This window comes from Mobula hypostoma, chromosome 4 (genome assembly GCF_963921235.1).
Source record: "Mobula hypostoma chromosome 4, sMobHyp1.1, whole genome shotgun sequence".
NCBI classification, from domain to species: Eukaryota; Metazoa; Chordata; class Chondrichthyes; order Myliobatiformes; family Myliobatidae; genus Mobula; species Mobula hypostoma.
In genome coordinates, this window is record NC_086100.1 from 24676077 (window position 1) to 24695084 (window position 19008).

At 44.8% G+C, this 19008-nt stretch overlaps 1 protein-coding gene and 1 long non-coding RNA gene across 2 annotated transcripts in view; one reads left to right on the forward strand and one right to left on the reverse strand.

Moving 5' to 3' along the window:
• Positions 1–19008, forward strand: part of LOC134345172 (sodium/hydrogen exchanger 9-like) — a 585864-nt gene that overhangs the window by 126173 nt on the left and 440683 nt on the right. The gene's annotated exons all lie outside the window — the stretch shown is intronic.
• The window catches only part of LOC134344742 (uncharacterized), a 39028-nt gene that overhangs the window by 9602 nt on the left and 10418 nt on the right, over positions 1–19008 (reverse strand). The window contains exons 2-3 of the long non-coding RNA XR_010017510.1: positions 14811–14917; positions 4258–4337 (exon numbers count right to left, since the gene is read on the reverse strand). This is a non-coding gene — a long non-coding RNA (uncharacterized LOC134344742). The remainder of the gene's footprint in view (positions 1–4257; positions 4338–14810; positions 14918–19008) is intronic.

Below are 19008 nucleotides of genomic sequence, written 5' to 3' on the forward strand. Positions count from 1 at the left end.
AGACAGCACCGTAGGTCATGATCAAGCCTAGGTCGTCAGAGATGTGAAGCAGAGGCTGTGCCAGTTACACCACTGTGCTATTCTCTGTGGAGAAAAACAGACTTAACTTTTTGGTTCTAATGATTTTCATCAGAATTCATAGCTTTCTCTTGCGTTGGAGACACAAGAGACTGGAATTGGGGGCAACGAGCAATGTGCTGGAAGATCTGAGGTCGGGCAGCATCTCCGAGAGGAGAGGAATGGTCAAAGCTTAGGGTCAAAATTCTCCATCAGGACTAGGTCCTGATTCAGGTGCAGGCCGACAATTCCTTTCCTTTTACAGATGTTGCTCAACATGCTAAGGTCATTCAGCAGATTTTTCGCAGCCATCCCTTGCCTTGTCCATCTGCTTCTGTTGTTAACTGTTAATATTTTTGAAGCTCACAGCAGTGTCCTTGGATATGATAAGGTTTGCATCATTTTGGGCCTCTTGAGATGCGTCGGCCTTTACTTCAAGCACTCTGTTAAAAGTAAGGACAGAACTGCCCTTGTGTTTCACCACTGTTGAAGTTGAGTGCCAGAAATAGCTATAATTTTGATGGCTGGTGTGGCCAACTCCAATCAGCTCCTTGCCTCAATTGCCATCCACTGAAGTCATGTAGGAGATGGAGAGATAATGATAATGGATGACATCTGTGGGAAAAGTGGGGAAGCAGAAATTAGAGGAACACAATTGATGGAGAGAGAAGCATAGGTATTATTACAGCAGATGGCTCCAAAGATTTAAGAAATTCAGAAGACCTTGATGCTTCATTTAAAGTTGGGCTTTATTCCATTTATGTTGTAAGAATGTTGTTTTATTTCTGAAGTTGTATTATTAATGCAGATGACTGATATCTCTTTCTAATTGCTAAGCTTAGACCAAATCCCAGTCTCTGTCTTTAAAAGTGTTCTTCATTTTAGTTAGACCTCATTCCTGCCGAAGGGTTTCAGCCTGAAACGTCGACTCTTTAACCTAGATGCTGCCTGGCCTGCTGAGTTCCTCCAGCATTTTGTGCGTGTTGCTCAGGGTCAAGGGTGACTTGTTTCTCCTCTGGTATTGTGGGTTGTGAGGTGATGGATGAGGCCCAGGTGGGAATTGCAGATCCATCCACAGGTAGAGCAGGTAGGTGCCCAGGGGAATAGCTTGTGTGGGCTGCTTCTTCTGTTGTTTGCACAGGGCTTCTGTTTGTTCCTGATGTGTAGTCAAGATTCTCAATGCCGGTTCCAATGCTCCTCCTGCATTCTGAATAGTCATGAGCCAGGTTTGTAGGAGGGGATGCTGCGTTTCGTCAAGGAGGCTTTGAATCATTTCCTTCCTCCACTTATGTAATCTCCTCCTGTGACAGAGCGTGAAATAGAGTATCTGTTTTGGAAAGAGTCAAGGATTTGGCATGCACAACATTAACTGTGTTGTCACAGGTGATGGATGAGGCTGCTTGAAGGCTTTCGTTGTAGAATGATGCTTTCTATTTGCTAAGGAAAGGGCTGAAATTTTTATCAAAGCCAATACTGGATGTGGACCAGCATCATCGGGGAAGTTGATTGAAGGAAATTAGTGGACATGGCCAGTAGTTAATTAACTGATAAGTAGTTAGTGATTGATAATATAGACTCGTGTCCTCACAATCTACTGTACCTCATTATGATCTTGCACTTTATCATTTACCTTTACTGCACATTTTTGGTAGCTTTCACGTTTTATTTAGTGCTTTGTTATTGTTTTGCCTTATTCTAGCTAAATGCACTGTGTATTGATCTGATCGGCATGAACAGTATGCAAGACAAGCTTTTAACACTTGTCACCGTACATGGACCAGTAGCAATCCTGATCTGTGTAGAGAAGGGGAATGACAGGTGTGATGAAAGGAGCTGGGGCAGGGTTTAAAATTAAGATCTTCAAGATTGTTTAATGTGATTTCCTGTAGACAAGTGTAAAGGAGAACAAAATAACTGTTACTCCTGGTCTGATGCAGTACAAAAGAACACAAAAGATAAAGCACTTAATAATAATAAAAATCACAAGAAATATAAATACATAAGATAGCTTGTATGTCCATAAAGTAACGCTAGACACGAGTGTCTGGACATAAGGTGACTGACAAGGAAATGATGAAATAGTAGTGGTTAGGGGCATGCAGGGATGGGTTAATGGGTCAGCCTTACTAGCTGTTGCTCCAAGTGTTGTGTTAGTTTAAAGTAGCAGCCACTTTAGTGAGAAATAGCCCCTTAGACAGTAGCTGTAATGATAGAGATTCACATTGGGTAGTAGTGCCAGTATCATCTTAAATTGTGCTTGTGTAAATAATGCCCGTCATTTATAACTGAGGTACATGAACTTCGTTTAGAAACTGGCCGCTCTCAGGAATTCTCTGCTCCTGTGGGACAAAAGCGACAGCAGATACATTTTTGAAAGATCAGGGAATTGAGGACAGTAAGGCAGAAGAGGAGGCGAGGCCTGGGCCAGATCAGGCAGGACTGTATTGGATTGTGGGGCACATTTGAAGAGCCAAGTTACCCAGTCCTGCTCCAATGATTTGTAAGAGGCTTGACGCGCAGTTCCGTTGACTTTGGCGCCTGCTACTGAGCTGGCTGTTTGTCAGTAATCCTGGCCAGCTAGAAGTTGCATTATATTCCAAGTCCTGTCCAGACCCACACTGGGATTCAGCACAAACCTTTTCTCCAGCAGGATAGCCAGAGAATGGCTTTGCAGTGCTCCCCGGATCCATGTGCCTGTGCAGTGGTTCGCAGGCTGCATGCATTACTGGATTGCCTGTAGCCATCAGTCTGCGGCTGGGAATTGCATGCCGGAGCCTGCGCTCTTGACATATTCCAACTCCTCTCCTGAATTCAGTGCTCAAACAGAGTCAGCAGCTCAGTACTTGAGTGATGGGCTCAAGTTAATAGAGAGCACAGGGTGGCATGTTTCTTGACTCTGCGGTGCTGAACATGACAATCTTTGTGCTTCATCCATGTCTGAAGAATTAATTAGTCTGAATTCCAGTCAGGTTTATTTTTCATGTCGTACTGCACAATGAACAGAACGGCCCGGAATCTGAGGTTGCTGCTTTTATATCAAAAATGAAAACTGAACAAAATAAAAACACATTCTTCTGACAGTAATTGAAAACAGCTGCCAAAATTACCAACTCCGTGTTTGTGTATTTCAGTCGCAGGGGCAAGCAGCCCAGTCTAAACAAAATGCTATTAATATTTTATCTCAATTAGATGATTTCTTGTGATTAAAATAAATAACGAAGCACATTAAGGCATTTGAGACACCACGAGGGGCTGGGGAAGAATTTGCTTTTATCTTTCAGTGACAGGGACGCGTGGAAGTGTGATAAATGAGCCTCGTGCCATCCTCTTGCCTGCATGCTGCCACACTGCCAGGAGAGCACTGCCACCATTTACCAAGTTCAGAGCCCGACAGGAGGAGGCCAGAGAAACAGCTCTGGGCTTTGAAGTCTGACAGTGGCGGTAACTGAGCATTTCATGTTAATCCTAACAGTGATGTGGCCTGCTATCAAAGAAAGACAGACCACAGTCGAAGGCAGGAACCTTGCCATTGGAAAAGTAAATTTTTTTTCCCAGTAAATTCAGATTGTTTTGCTGCCTTGTTTGCAGCTGATGCTTTGGGTGTCGCACGTTTTGCAGTCAATTTAAGTACTTCATTCACATTCCAGGAAGTGGGCATTTTTTGACCTTTCTTTATTGCCCTGATCTGCTAGGCCATTTCAGAGGCCTTTAAGACTGACCCACACGTCAGCCAGTCTGGACAAGATTGTAGTCAACCTGGGCTCACAGACCAGTTGTTCCTGTTTATTTCATGTTTATTAACTGAATTCCAATTTTATAGCTGCTGGAATTTAACTTGAGCCTCGAGAGCAAGAAGTGGAAAGTGCAGCAAACACTCAGCACGTCAATAGACAATAGACAATAGGTGCAGGAGTAGGCCATTTGGCCCTTTGAGCCAGCACCGCCATTCATTGTGATCATGGCTGATCATCCACAATCAGTATCCAGTTCCTGCCTTATCCCCATAACCTTTGATTCCGCTATCTTTAAGAGCTCTATCTATCTCTTTCTTGAAAGCATCCAGAGACATTGACTCCACTGCCTTCTGGGGCAGAGCATTCTACATATCCACCACTCTCTGGGTGAAAAAGTTTTTCCTCAACTCCGTTCTAAATGGCCTACCCCTTATTCTTAAACTGTGGCCTCTGGTTCTGGACTCACCCATCAGTGGGAACATGCTTCCTGCCTCCAGCGTGTCCAATCCCTTAATAATCTTAGATCCCCTCTCATCAGTTGTAACCCTGGAAAGAGAAACGGAATTAACATTTCATGTCAAAAATCCCCTGGCAGGGAGAGTTGGGGAGTGACAGACAATAGGAATATCTCTGATAGGGCGAGGCCTGGGATGATATAGTGAGATGCTGTTTACAAAGGTGTCTGGCTGTTAGATTAATGGGAGTGGTGATATAGAGAGACAGGTCTAGGGATGTAAACATGGTGAAATGTAGGTCGGAGTGGGTGCAGCATGCTGAAGCCATCAGGAGGCTGCTGGGAATGCCCGGTAAATCAGGCAGTGTTTGTGGAGGTTGAAAAACTAAATTAATATCACAGTGACTTACATATTAATAACGTTTTTCTGCCTTGTTCAAGACTGAAATAAATGGACATAAACACGAGGAATTCTGCAGATGTTGGAAATTCAAGCTACACACATCAAAGTTGCTGGTGAACACAGCAGGCCAGGCAGCATCTCTAGGAAGAGGTACAGTCGACGTTTCGGGCCGAGACCCTTCATCAGGACTAACTGAGGGAAGAGCTAGTAAGAGATTTTAAAGTGGGAAGGGGAGGGGGAGATCCAAAATGATAGGAGAAGACCGGAGGGGGAGGGATGGAGCCAAGAGCTGGACGGGTGATTGGCAAAGGGGATATGCGAGGATCATGGGACAGGAGGTCCAGGGAGAAGAAAAAGGGGGAGGGGGGGAAGCCCAGAGGATGGGCAAGGGGTATAGTGAAAGGGACAGAGGGAGAAAAAGGAGAGGGAGAGAAAGAATGTGTGTATATAAATAAATAACGGATGGGGTATGAGGGGGAGGTGGGGCATTAGCGGAAGTTTGAGAAGTCAAATGTTCATGCCATCAGGTTGGAGGCTATCCAGACGGAATATAAGGTGTTGTTCCTCCAGCACCCCCTTATATTCCGTCTGGGTAGCCTCCAACCTGATGACATGAACATTGACTTCTCTAACTTCCGCTAATGCCCCACCTCCTCCTCGTACCCCATCCATTATTTATTTACTTATATACACACATTCTTTTTCTCCCTCTGTCCCTCTGACTATACCCCTTGCCCATCCTCTGGGTTTTCCCCCCTCTCCCTTTTCCTTCTCCCTGGGCCTCCTGTCCCATGATCCTCTCATATCTCTTTTGCCAATCACCTGTCCAGCTCTTGGCTCCATCCCTCCCCCTCCTGTCTTTTCCTATCATTTTGGATCTCCCCCTCCCCCTCCCACTTTCAAATCTCTTATTAGCTCTTCCTTCAGTTAGTCCTGAGAAGGGTCTCGGCCCGGAACATCGACTGTACCTGAAATAAATGGAGTCGGTATTTCTGTGTCTGCATTCTCAAACAGCTGCATTCAATTACAATTGGAGGGGATTGAGGGATGGCGTTAGCTTTGGCCAGTGGCGAGGACAAGATCGGAGACAGGTAGACAGCATCATTAATCTGCCTAGCATCACAAGGGTTCTGCAGAGAACACAATCTCACAGGCTCTCCACTGGACTTTGGAGCACTTGGGCAAAAGCAATACCTTTGTCAGATTTATTGTCATTCCCATTTTCTAAGAACGGCACAGTCTGTTGTTGCCAGATACAATCGGAAGCCTGGTATGTATTTCGGGATGATTGTGATCAGAATTTTGTGTTCTTCAAGGTGGATATTCCTGGACATCAGGTGCTTGTTTAGAAACATACTAAATTTGATGAAATTGTATTGCATCTGAAACAATCAAGATGAAAAGGATAATCCAGCCAGATCCTCAGGCCCATGCCAGTGCATTTTACCCCTTTGTTACAGTCAGACTAGAGAAAGGTATCAGGGTTGCATTTATTAGAGGCTTCTGTGTGCTAAAAGCAGCTGCACCAGTTCCTGCCTGACTGAGCAATTCAGTTATTTATGTCGGACCTTTCTCTAATGCAGATGGTTCTGGGCTGGAGTCCAGGTATTCCTGCGTGACATGGTAACCCGAGGAAACGTTGGCCCAGTTTGTCATACGTTCTCCGGTTACACGTCTCAGTGTGGATTGCTGTTCTCATTTTCTTACAAAGCGCTGAAGGGAGGCTGCAGCTGACCCTTGCTCCTCCTTGCCCGAGGCGATGTGCAGGGCCGAGCCCTGCGGAGCTTCGCGCAGCCTGATCGCACAGCTGGAGCTCAGTCAGATAGGAGGGCTCGGGTGAAGGTTCTGCATTGGAAGCCTGGCCGCCCACACAGTGGGGCGGTTTAATTGCTTTCAGCTGCATACTGATTAAAGCTGTGAGTGATCACAGGGAGCCTTTCACCTGAGGCCGAAGGTAACGTTTCTGCCAGGCTGCTCAGTGGGTAAAGTTCTTCAATGGCCAAATGAAGGACAAGGGAAGGTGGTTCTGCTCATAGATTATCCGGTGATGTTCAATTAATAGACACAGAGTTATACAGCACAGAAACAGTTCCTTCCGCCCACCTCAGCCATGTCGAACAAAGTGCTTACCTAAGTGAATTTCACTTGTCTACGTTTTAACCATACTCCTCTAAATCAGGAGTTCCCAACCATGGACCAATACTATTAAACAAGGGCTCTGTGGACCCCAAGTTGAGAATGCAATCTTTCCTACCCATGTACCTGTGGAAATTACTTATAAGACACCCGTACCGCCTTTTCATTCCATATACTCTGTGTAGAAAAACATGCCCCTCAGATCCTCTTCAAATCTTTCCCCTCTTACCTTAAAGCTATACCTGCTAGTTTTAGACACCCTACCTTGGCAAAAAGACTGTGACAAACTATCCTATCTGTGCCCACTGTAATTTAATAAACCTCTTTAAGATCACCTCTCAGCTACCTTCGCTCCAGGGGAAAATGTCGTCCCAACCTATCTAATCTCTCTTTATAACTCAATCCCTTCAGTGCAATCAACATTCCTGTGAATCTTTACTGCACCCTCTCTTGCTTAAACACATCCTCCCTATAGCGTGGAAAACTAAAACCACACACACAATTCTTGAGTTTCACAGCTCAGATTTACCCATGGCTCTGCACTAGAAGTAATGTGCAAGGCTGAAGACTGTATTGGTGCTACTTTTGGTTTGTTTCAGTCTTGTTTACACATTTTATCTTATGAGTAAAGGAAAGTTTTACAAGAAAATGCTTCCAAGTCAATAGCTTATCCAATCCCCCCCCCCCCCGCCCGCCCTCAGTTATCTTGTAGGTCCACCTTCAGATGGCAGAAGCAGAGTGGAATGGAATGTGTATTTCAACAGGGAGAGGAGCAGACAGATTCACAATCTTCACGAACTTAAATTCAAGCAAACCTCATTCAGAGTCAGGTTTAAAACCTCTGACATGTTTTTGTGAAATGCGTTGCTTCGCAGCAGCATTACGGTGTGACACATAAAACATTGTAAATTACAATAAGAAAAATACGTACACCCATTAAAAGTCCTAAAGTTTGCGGATGACACTACTTTAATTGGTCTCAACTAGAATAATGATCTGGCCTGCTGTCAAAGAGCGATGACCGCCTTGCAGAATGGTGTGCTCCTAACAACTTGGAGTTTAATGCTCTCAGGATAGTGGAAATGAGGATTAATTTCCACTGACGACCCCCTATTCCACCCCCTCCCACTCTGAACCCAGAAATTAATGATCAGGCTGTGTCGTCAAGTCATGGGGTCTACCATTGCCAACACTTTGAAGTGGGACACTCATCACTAGGTAACCCCAGCAGAGATTGTTCCTCCTGTGCCAACATAGGAAATTTAACACCTCAGGGTGATTCCTAATGCATCTTTAGCCACTGATATTAAAGGACCTGTTCATCAGCAGAGCGAGGAAAAAAGCTGAAGAAATTACTGCTGATTCCACCCACTCTAGCAGTCACCTGTACACCAAATTGCTACCAGGGAGGCAGTACAAGTCCTTCGCCAGCAGGACTACACGTCAGCTCTGAAACTTCTTTCTTGTAGCGATCTAGCTTCTCAATAAAACTCACTCAGATGCAATACCCTAACTGTTCCTGTACAACATCTGTTAAATGGTCTTTCCTGTTCTGCTTGTTTTGTTGATAATTATTCAGTCTGTACATACAGTATGTTCACATTTATTTAAGTTTGATCATTGATGTTTGCGTATGTGGTTGTTATGCTAATTGTTGATTGCTCATGGCTGTTTTCACTATTGTTTTGTAAATTGTTGGGTCCTATTGTGTTGTCTGTTCTGGTATTGTCACGTGTTTTATGTTTGGCACTGAACCACAATCAATTCTGGTACATTTCACATACTTGCAATAAAATGATTCTGACTCTGATATTTGTATAACATTAAATGTTGTGCAAAAATAAAGCAAAATTAGTGAGGTAGTGTTTACGGGTTGGTTCATTGACTGTATAGAAATATGAAGGCAGCGGGGTAGAAGGTCCTAATCTGAGTGGGTGTCTTCAGGTTCCTGTACCCCATCCATGATGGCAGTAATAAGAAGGGATCACATACTGGGTGATGGAGATCCTTAAAGATGGACGCTGCCTATTTGAGGCATGGCTTTTTGAAGATGTTCTCGATGCTGGGGAGGCTAGTGCACACGATGGAGCTGGTTGAGCTTGTAGCTCTCTCAGACATCCCACCTCTCCTGGAAGATCCGGGAGTCTCCCACATATCGATAGTGGCTCCTTGACGCCCGGAAATTATATACAATATCCCGGAAATAGATTTTTTTGAGAGGGAGGGAGAAAGCAAGCATCCTGATTGGTCTCCCTTCGTGCTAAGAGTGGGCCCCAACCACTGGGCCGTGAGGAAACAATATGACTTGGTGATATGAAACGATATGACTCATTTGCACCTTTCCTCATTCCCTGTCACGCAGTGTTGAACTTGAACGAACGCGAGGTCATTACCCGCGAATCATCCGTGTCAGCGCGGGAAGGAGATCAACTCCTTGAGCTTGTAAATGACGGCGGGCTGAAAAGTTTGTTTGACATAACATCTCTGCCGGCATTCTGGATCAAAGTCAAGGCTAAGTATCCTGAGATAGCCACGAAAACACTGAAAACGTTGCTTCCATTTCCAACATCATATCGCTGCGAAGCGGAGTTTTTTTGCAATGAATGCAACAAAAACTAAATTGCGGGATAGACTGGACATAAGGAACCCCCTTCGAGTATTGCTGTCTCCCCTCACCCCTCGATGGGACCGTCCTGTTGCAGGAAAACAAGCCCAGGGCTCGCACTGATTCAGCAATATTGATGTGTTGCAATGATTTTATATGTTCATACAGGGAAAATATGTGCTGTGTGTTTAATATCCAAACGTTACTTAAAATGTTATGATGCTATTGACTTATCACCTATATTCCAGTCGTGATTAACACGCCCCACCCCCACGGTCCCTTCCCCCCCCCCCCCCCACGGTCGGCCGGTCCGCAAGAATATTGTCAATATTAAACCGGTCTCCGGTGCAAAAAATGTTGGGGTCCCCTGCTAAGTAGACCTATCAGTTTTCCCTGTGGGCGGGCTTTACAGTCGACCTCAAAAATAATGACAGTGTTGCTCGCTGCACTGTTTGCAACAGTGACTTTTCTATTGCCCATGGTGGGTTAAAATGTAAAAGACATGTTGAGGTGTTTTTAACAGGTGTCATTACAGCACAGCTAACGTTATTTAAACTAGCTGGCTGGCTGCTAAGGAGCTACGCTATTGATGTCCTACGTGATGAGGCCAAACTCCCTGTAGACTTGCCTAAAGTTGTAATAGAATAAACATGATAATATAATATAATATAATATAATGTAATATAAGCACATGTTTTAATGTCACATTTGCTGCATATACCCAACTTGGTTTACAGATTAGACAAAATCATTAAACAAAGTATTACATACACCCTCGGAGGTCGATGAGCGGGGGGGGGGGGGGATATGGTGTTGCGTGGGGGGGTGGTGGGGGTGCTACCTCCCTGAAATGAGTTTCTGTAGGGTGGGATGTCTGCTCTCTGCGGCCTTTTCCAATCCTGTGCAGTGGCCCCTCCATACCAGACAGTGATGCAACCAGTCAGAGTGCTCTCCACAGTACATCTGTAGAAATTTGCTGCCACTGTCTTTGGTGGCGTTGCCAATGTGATGGCTGAATCTGCAAAAGGGAAGGGCAGGAGGAGAAACTATTCCTTGTGGAGTGTAGCGATAATTTGGAACTGACTGTAGATGTGATAGAGACGGAGTTAAACCAAGGCTTTCAGCAAGGAATTAGAACAAGAACTTACAGGGCACTGGGAAAGAGCAGCAGAATGGGACTGAGCAGATTTCTCTACCAGCAGCAACTGCAAAGTAGACAGGCTGAATAGCCAACTATCCCTTCACTCTGGGAAATGCGATGATGCTGACTGGACAATGCAGGTTCTGAGAAGCTGTAGCTCAAGCAGAGCCTGTTTTGGTCTGAATTAGCAACTGATCCAAGCAGAATTTGGGAGCCTCAAACCCACCTAGGATCATAGAGTTTTTCAGCTCAGAAACAGGCCCTTCAGCCCATCACATCCCTGTCAACCTTTTTGCCCCTGTACACTAATCCCATTTGCCAATATTAGGATCAGATTTTTCTATGCCTTGCCAATTTCAGTGCCTGCCTGTGTGTCTTTATGGTTAGTAATTGATTCCAGCACCACCTCTGGCAGCAAGTTCCAGATATTAACCGCTCTCTGTGGAGGGATGGGGGAGACAAACTCTCTCTCAGAAACATGAGACAGTCTGCAAATTCTGGAAATCTGAAGCAACATGCACACACACAAAATGCTGGAGGAACTCCAGGCCAGGCAGCATCCATGAAAAAGAGTAACCAGTCAACATTTTGGACCAAGACCCTTCACCAGAACTGTCCTGGTGAAGGGTCTCGGCCCAAGATGTCAACTGGTTACTCCTTTCCATGGATGCTGCTGGGCCTGCTGAGTTCCTCCAGCATTTTTGTTATGTGATAGGCCTCTCAGGTCCCCTTTAAAGCACCTTCCTCTCACCTTAGATCCATGCATTCTTGTTTTTGAACTCCTACCATGAGAAAAAGATATTGACAAATCACCCAGTATGTGTGTGTGTGTGTGTGTGTATACATATATATATATATATTCCTCTCCTCGTCTGAGATCCTTCCATCAAGTAACTTCAATCTTGACTTTTCAGCTCTTTGAAGCTCATCTGTGCTTTGTTCAGACCCTCCCGTCTGTTCATCTATTCCTGCAGAATCTTTCAACCTTCTTCTGAAATTTCATTTCTAGGACCATCTGGCTCTACTGATTCAGGCTCTGAGTGAAGAGGTTTCTCCTACCCCACCCCCCCACCCTTCTAAATTGATTCTCACCCACCTAATTTGGTAGCATGGTTGGCGGTGTTGATGTCTCACACCTCCTTTGTCCCAGGCTTCTCCTTGGCCTCAGACATAGTCTGTGTGGAATTTGCATGTTCTCTGGTTGACCGCATGTGTGTTTCTCCCAGCTGCTCTAGCTTTCTGCCACCCCGTAAAGCTTAGCAGGTTAATTGGCTGCTGCAACGTGCCTTCATTGTGTAGAGTGATACAATCTGATGAGAATTGATGGGAATGTGGGAATAGGGAGCAATTTAGTGTAGAATGGGATTGTTTAGTGATGTTTGATACTGACGCCTTTAGAGTCCAAGGGTGCTTCGGAAGTCTAGAATAAGGCACAAATATATTGCTTATAATTGTTTGATTAAGTACTCTAAGAGTGGAAAATAAACGAGAAAGAGTAGCTGAGAAACAAAGGAAAAAGGTAGCCGTGATTGTCTCATACTCAGATGAGATATAAACACAATTTCAGTGATAACAATTAATCTATAAAATCTCCAGATTAAAAGTAGCTTGACACCTGCTAGTTGAGAACTAACAAACTTCTGGAAAAGTATGAAGTAACAGTACAGTAGTTGCTGGAAATTCACTGAATAATTACATGTATGTAGGTGATTATATAAGAATCCAAGCAAGCAGTGGAAACTCAAACTACAAGAAAAATAATAAATCTGCACCCCAATCCAACAGTGAGACTTCATGGACCGAATGGTCTCCCAAATCATAAGGAAATATGGAATGTCTTTTCTGAATCTGCTCCCTCTGATCATTGATCCACCAAATCTGGGGACTGGTTTCTTCTTCAGCTGCCCGGTTCAGCCATCGTTCAGAGTTCTTCTTTCCAGGAGCACAACCTCGGATTTTCCAGCTTCTCGTTGTCTCCAGTAAATCTCCTTTTTTGATGGGGTCTGTTGTAAGGCAATCCACCTCCATTCTACACACACAAAAATTGCTGGTGGAACGCAGCAGGCCAGGCAGCATCTGCTTGGCCTGCTGCGTTCCACCAGCGTTTCTTGTGTCTGTTGCTTGAATTTCCAGCATCTACAGATTTCCTCGTGTCCACCTCCATCCTGCTTGCCCTGACATCAAGATCAATGAAAGTGCAACACTTCCTCCTTGATCTTATGCTCAGTGTGTGAGGATTGAAACAACTAGTCTTCCCTTTTCATCATCTCTTCAGACTGTTGTTCCACTATTAAGGATTTGGACACCAAGGTCCATACGTTTCAGAAGGTCCATTCACAGTGAGCAGCCTTTCTAAACTGGTTCTCCTGACGTCCATCACGTTACTCTGCATTGAGCCTTATCTGTCTAATGAAGCCAGTCTGAAACCTGACGCTGCCTTGAACCTATCTATAGTGTTTACAGTTGTAGTGTCTGCCATAGACTTCATACAGCAAAATTATTCTCCACCTGAATCTAAATAGGGACACCAAAGATTCTGCAAATGCTGGACATTTTGAGAGCACAAACATAAGTCTGAAGGAATTCGGCAGGTCAGGCAGGATTCATAGTAAAATGTGTTCTGTTTTTAATGGATTGGCAATAGGACCAAGGGATGGGAAAAGGAATAAAGTGCTCCAGGATGATCCAAGCATGGCTGGTGACTGAGTTTGTCACTTTGCTGCCCTCGTGAAGTATTTGTTTACCCTCTGTCTCCCTACTCACTTCCCAGACTTCAGTTGAGTGGACAAGCGACCGTGTGACTTGTTTTTAAAATGAAGAGCTTCTTTTGAGTCATTTTTCCAGGCAGGGTCAGTGACAAGGGGGCGTGCTTTTAAGCTGAGAGCAGGGTATGTTCAAAGGAGATGTGTTGTGTAATTTTTTTTGCAGGGAGAGTGGTAGGTGCCTGAAATCCACTGCCAGGGTGTTTGTGGATGCGGCAGATATGATGGAGGTGTTTAGGAGGCTCCTGGATAGGCACGTGAATGTTGTAGGGAATGCAGGCACATGGACATTGTGTAGGCAGAATAGATTATTTTAATTAAGCATTTAATTACAAGTTTAATTGGTTCGGCAAAGCATTATGTACTGAAGTGCCTTTTCCTGTCCTTTAGTATTCTGTGTTGTAACTGATAGAGTCTGATCATCATTCCCCTTCCCTCTCTGCCTTTGAGGAAGTTGCTGTTGTCTGTTCAGTGCTCATTCACAGGTAGGCTATGCAGGGAATACTAATCCACCAGTGCTGGCGTTTCATCAGACCAAGCTCACCTCCTCCAAGCACAGCATTGTGTGGAAATACAGCCCAGATGCTGAAGTTTTATAAGACACTAGTCAGGTCATGCTTGGAGTTTTGGGCCCCTTATCTGTGAAAGGATGTATCGTCATTGGAGAGAGGCCAGAGGAGTTTCACGAGGATGATTCCAGGAATGAAGTGGTTAACATATGAGGAGCGCTTGGCAGCTTTGGGTCTGTACTCACTGGAATCTAGAAGAATGTGTGGGGGATCTCATTGAAACCTATTGAATGTTTAAAGGACTAGGTAAGGTGGATGTGGAGAGGATGTTCCCTCTGGAGGGGTTATCCAGAACTAGAAGGCACGGCCTCAGAATTGAGGGACAATCTTTCAGAACAGAAGTAAGGAGGAATTTTTTTAGCCAAGGAGTAGTGGATCTGTGAATAGCTCTGCTGCAGACTGCGGTGGAGGCCAAGTCCGTGGGTATATTTAAGGCAGAAGTTGATAGCTTCTTGATTGGTTGGACCACCAAGGGATATGGTGAGAGGGCAGGTGTATGGGGTTGAATGGGATCAGGGATCAGCCACAATGAAATGGTGGCGCAGACTTGATGGGCTGAATGGCCTAATTCTGCTGCTACGTCTAATGGTCTTTATGTGAGGTAGAGCAAAGGGATTTTTTACCTCTGTTGATCTGAGATCAATTGTAAACAACGGTTCACAACTTTGGGCTAAGTAACGTATCAAAGCACCATTCTATTTTCTTTAAATAAGTTTTTCCCAAATTCATTCCTGCTGATTTTAGATCTTATAGCAATTGAGGCTGGTAATTGAAAGCTCACTGTTGGCTATGCCAATTCTTTTCAGAATAGTTTAACTGCTGAGAGCCCCAGTAGCCAGAATACCGTGTGTGTTGTTCGTTTAAATTGCAGTTCCTTCCCCTCTAATAGAGGGACTCAAGAAGGTAAAATCCTCACTGGAACACAGTTCTTTCAATTTCATTTTTTTACCTGTCCGCAGAGTGAATGCAAACCAGCAAGCTTTGCGCCATCAGCTGTGGGTTGGAGTCTCAGGTCAGAGCTGCCATCTTATGGTCAGTGAAGGTACTACAGGGATTCTGAAATACAGAATCAGGTTTATTATTACTGTATGACATATGTTGGGAAACTCATTGTTTTGTGGCAGCAGTACAGTCCAAGACATTTAAAAAATTACTGTACATTGCAATAAAAAATAAAATAAATAGAACAAAAGAGGAATGTAACCAAAAAGATGCTGGAACTTAGCGTGTCAAACAGCATCTAGCAAAGATCCATAACACCTCCTCATTAATTAAGAAGGCAGTACAATGTATACATTTTCTTAGGAATTTGAGACATGTCGGGGCCCCATTCTAACACTTCCTCCAGGAACACCATCAACAGTGTCCTGCCCGGCTATATCACTGGGTGGTACAGAAGCTGCAAGCTATCAGCTCACAAAAATCGACAGAGGATAATTAGAAACCACCAAAAAGATCACCCGGGGTCTCCCTCCCACCTATTTGTGACATTTCCTTGGAGAATTGTTCTCAAAGGGCCTGAAACATCGTTAAAGGATCCCTACCACACATCCAACGATCTCTTTGACCCACGACCGTCATGAAGGAGGTACAGGAGCATCAGGACTAGGACCACCAGACTGGGTAACAGCTTCTTCCCTCAGGATGTGAGGCTAATGAAAACCCTGCCACCACCGAGGTCTCGTCACCAGGACAGCGAGCAGTTCACTGTTTACCTGCGCTGTGCACTTCCTGCATTTTGAATTATATTTCATTAACTTATTTGTAGTAATATTTTATTTTATGTTGCATGGGTGAGTGCACTGTGGTCTGGAAGATCGTTGTTTCGTTTGGTTGTATACGTGTGGGCAAGTGGCCAAGTGGTTAAGGCATTGGACTAGCGACCTGAAGGTCGTGAGTTCGAGCCCCAGCCGAGGGAACGTGTTGTGTCCTTGAGCAAGGCGCTTAATCACACATTGCTCTGCGACGACACCGGTGTCAAGCTGTATGGGTTCTAATGCCCTTCCCTTGGACAACATTGGTGTCGTGGAGAGGGGAGACTTGCAGCATGGGCAACTGCCAGTCTTCCATACAACCTTGCCCAGGCCTGCGCCCTGGAGAGTGAAGACTTTCCAGGCGCAGATCCATGGTCTCGCAAGACTAACGGATGCCTTTTATCCATGTACATTCAGATGACAGTAAACTAGAACTTGAACTCGAGCATCTCTGGAGGCAAAGGGACGTTCAGCATTTTGGGTTGAAACTGTCCTCAAGGAGCATTGTGAATCGCAAGTGGCATGATTAGCAAGTTTGTGGATGATACCAAAATTTCTGGTGTTATGTTATGAAAGGACCTAGATTAACTGGAAACAGGGACAAAGGAATGGCAGATGATATTTAAGTCAGGTGTGGAAAGTGATGGACTTTGGGAAGTTAAACCAGGGACGGACACGCACAAAGAATCACAGGGCGCTGGGGAGTGTTATGGAACAGAGAGACCCAGGGGTACAAGTACATAGTAGAGGTGCACATTCCTTTATCTGAAATTCTGAAATCCAAAAAGCTCCGAAAACCGAAGTTTTTTTCGCTAACAGCTGATGTCACTCAGGTGTGACGTGGCAGCACTAGCAGAGGCCACCAGACGTCAGTTGTGGCTCAGCGCTCGTACTGGTTACACGTGCATTTGCTGTTCGCTGATATTTTGTGTTCACTGTTGACTTTGTGTTTAATTTCACTGTCAAAATGTCAAAAAGAGCTGCAGATACCCCTATGGGTAACAACGAGAAAAAGAGAAGGAAGCATCTATCATTATCAATAACGCAGAAAGTGGAGTTATTACAGAAGCTTGATCGTGGTGTGTCTGTGCAGCATCTTACTGAAGAAAATAGTGTCAGAACTACCACTGTATATGATTTAAATAAACAGAAAGACAAGTTACTGAAGTTTTATAGTGACGGTGACGTTCTACATTTATTCCGATAAATCATTTATCATGTGTTTGATTCGGTTCGTTTGAAGCTGTACATTTTTATGTTCTATTGAATGTTTTTGTTGGAAATAAAATTTCTTCTTGTCATTATTCCCTAAACAATACAGTATAACAATTATTTACATAGCATTTACATTATATTAGGTCTTATAAGTAATCTAGAGATGATTTAAAGTATACAGGAGGATGTGCGTAGGTTTGGTGTGCTGCTGGGTCTTGAAGTCCACCGCACTGAGGCAGGTTAAATAAGGGACTTGAGCATACGTGTTTTTGGTATCGGGGGAGGAGGGGATGAAATCCAAAAAATTCTGAATTCCGAAATGCAACTGGCCCAAGGATTTCGGATAAGGGATTGTGGACCTGTTAGTATTGGCTTCTTATTGTCACATGTACCAAGATACAGTGAAAAGCTTGCATACTGTTCACACAGATTAAGTCATTACACGGTGCATCGAGGGAGAACCAGATAAAGCAATATCAATGCAGAATGCTGTGAAAGCTACAGAGAAAGTGCAGTGCAGGTAAACAGTAAAGTACAAGAGATAGATTGTGAGATCAAGAGTCCATCTTATTGTACAAGAGGAACTACAAGATTTTGACAACAGTGAGGTAGAAACTGTCCTTGAGCCTCATGGTGTATGCTTTCAGGCTTTTGCGTCTTCTGCCCAATGAGACGGGGGAGAAGAGAGAATGTCCAGGGAGTTGGTGTCTGAGTATGTTGGCCGCTTTACTGAGGCAGCGAGAAGTATAGACAGAGTCTATGGAGAGGAGGCTGTGCTGATCTGTGTCCACAACTCTCTGCGGTTTCTTGCAGTCACATGCTGAGCACTTGTCATATCAAGTTGTTATGCATCCCAATGGAATGCTTTCTATGGGGAGTAGTGACACAGATAGACAGAGTGTTGAGGAAGGCATATGGTGTGGTTACCTTCGTCAGATAGGGCATTGAGTACGACAGCTGGGACGTAATGCTACGGACGTACAGGATGTTGGTGAGACCACACCTGGAACGTTGCCAGCCGGTCTGGTCACCATTCTGTAGGAAAGATGTGGTTAAGCTCGAGAAGGTGCAGAAAAGATGCTCGGACTGCAGGCTTTGTGTCATAATTGGATAGGCTGCAACTGTTTCTCTGGACTGAAGAAGACTGATTAATTTCATAGAGTTTATGAAATCACGACGAACGTAGGTATGGTGGATGGTCACAGGGTTTTTCCCAGAACCAGACAGTGTGTTAGAAAGATATAAGGCAGACATCCCACCTCTCCCGGAAGTTCTGGGAGTCTCCCGCATGTTAATAGTGGCTCCCTGATGCCTGCAAATTATATACAATGTCCCGGAAATCAATTTTTTTGAGAGTGAGCAAGCAAGAGAGAGCGAGAGCTAGAGAGAGAGAGCAAGTGAGAGCGTGAGAGAGACCGAGCGTGAGAGCGACCACGAGAGAGAGAGAGAGCGAGCGAGCAGGAGAGCGTGCTAAAAAGAGCAAGCGAGAGAGCGCGCAAGAGACCGAGTGCGAGAGCGACCACGAGAGAGAGGGAGAGCGTGAGAAAGAGTGAGAGAGCGAGTGTGAGAGAGACCATGAGAGAGAGCGAGAGAACGCACTAGAGAAAGCAAGTGCGAGAGAGAGCGCTCTAGAGACAGCAAGCGTGAGAGCGACCACGAGAGAGAGAGAGCGAGAGAGAGAGACCGCGAGAGAAAGAGAGCGAACGTGACAGAGAGAGAGAGAGAGTGCGCTCCATGGGAGAGTGTTCCAAAAAAAGAAAATATAAAACGTACGTCACCCCAGACTACCCTAAAGTGTACCCCTGCCTAATAGGGGTCAAAAATAACGACAGTGTTGCTCGCTGCACTGTTTGCAACAGTGACTTTTCTATTGACCATGGTGGGTTAAGACTGTAAAAGACATGTTGAGGTGAGCTTAACAGGTGTCATCCGTTCATTAGCATAGCTAACGTTATTTAAACTAGCTGGCTATCTGCTAAGGAGCTACTCTATTGCAGACATCCCAGCTCTCCCGGAAGTTCCGGGAGTCTCCCACAAATTGATGGTGCTACCTCGCTGAAATCAGTTTTTGCAGGGTGGGATGTACTGATCGTACTGAATGGCGGTGCAGGCTCGAAGGGCTGAATGGCCTACTCCTGCACCTATCTTCTATGTTTCTATGTCTGTATAAGGTGAAAG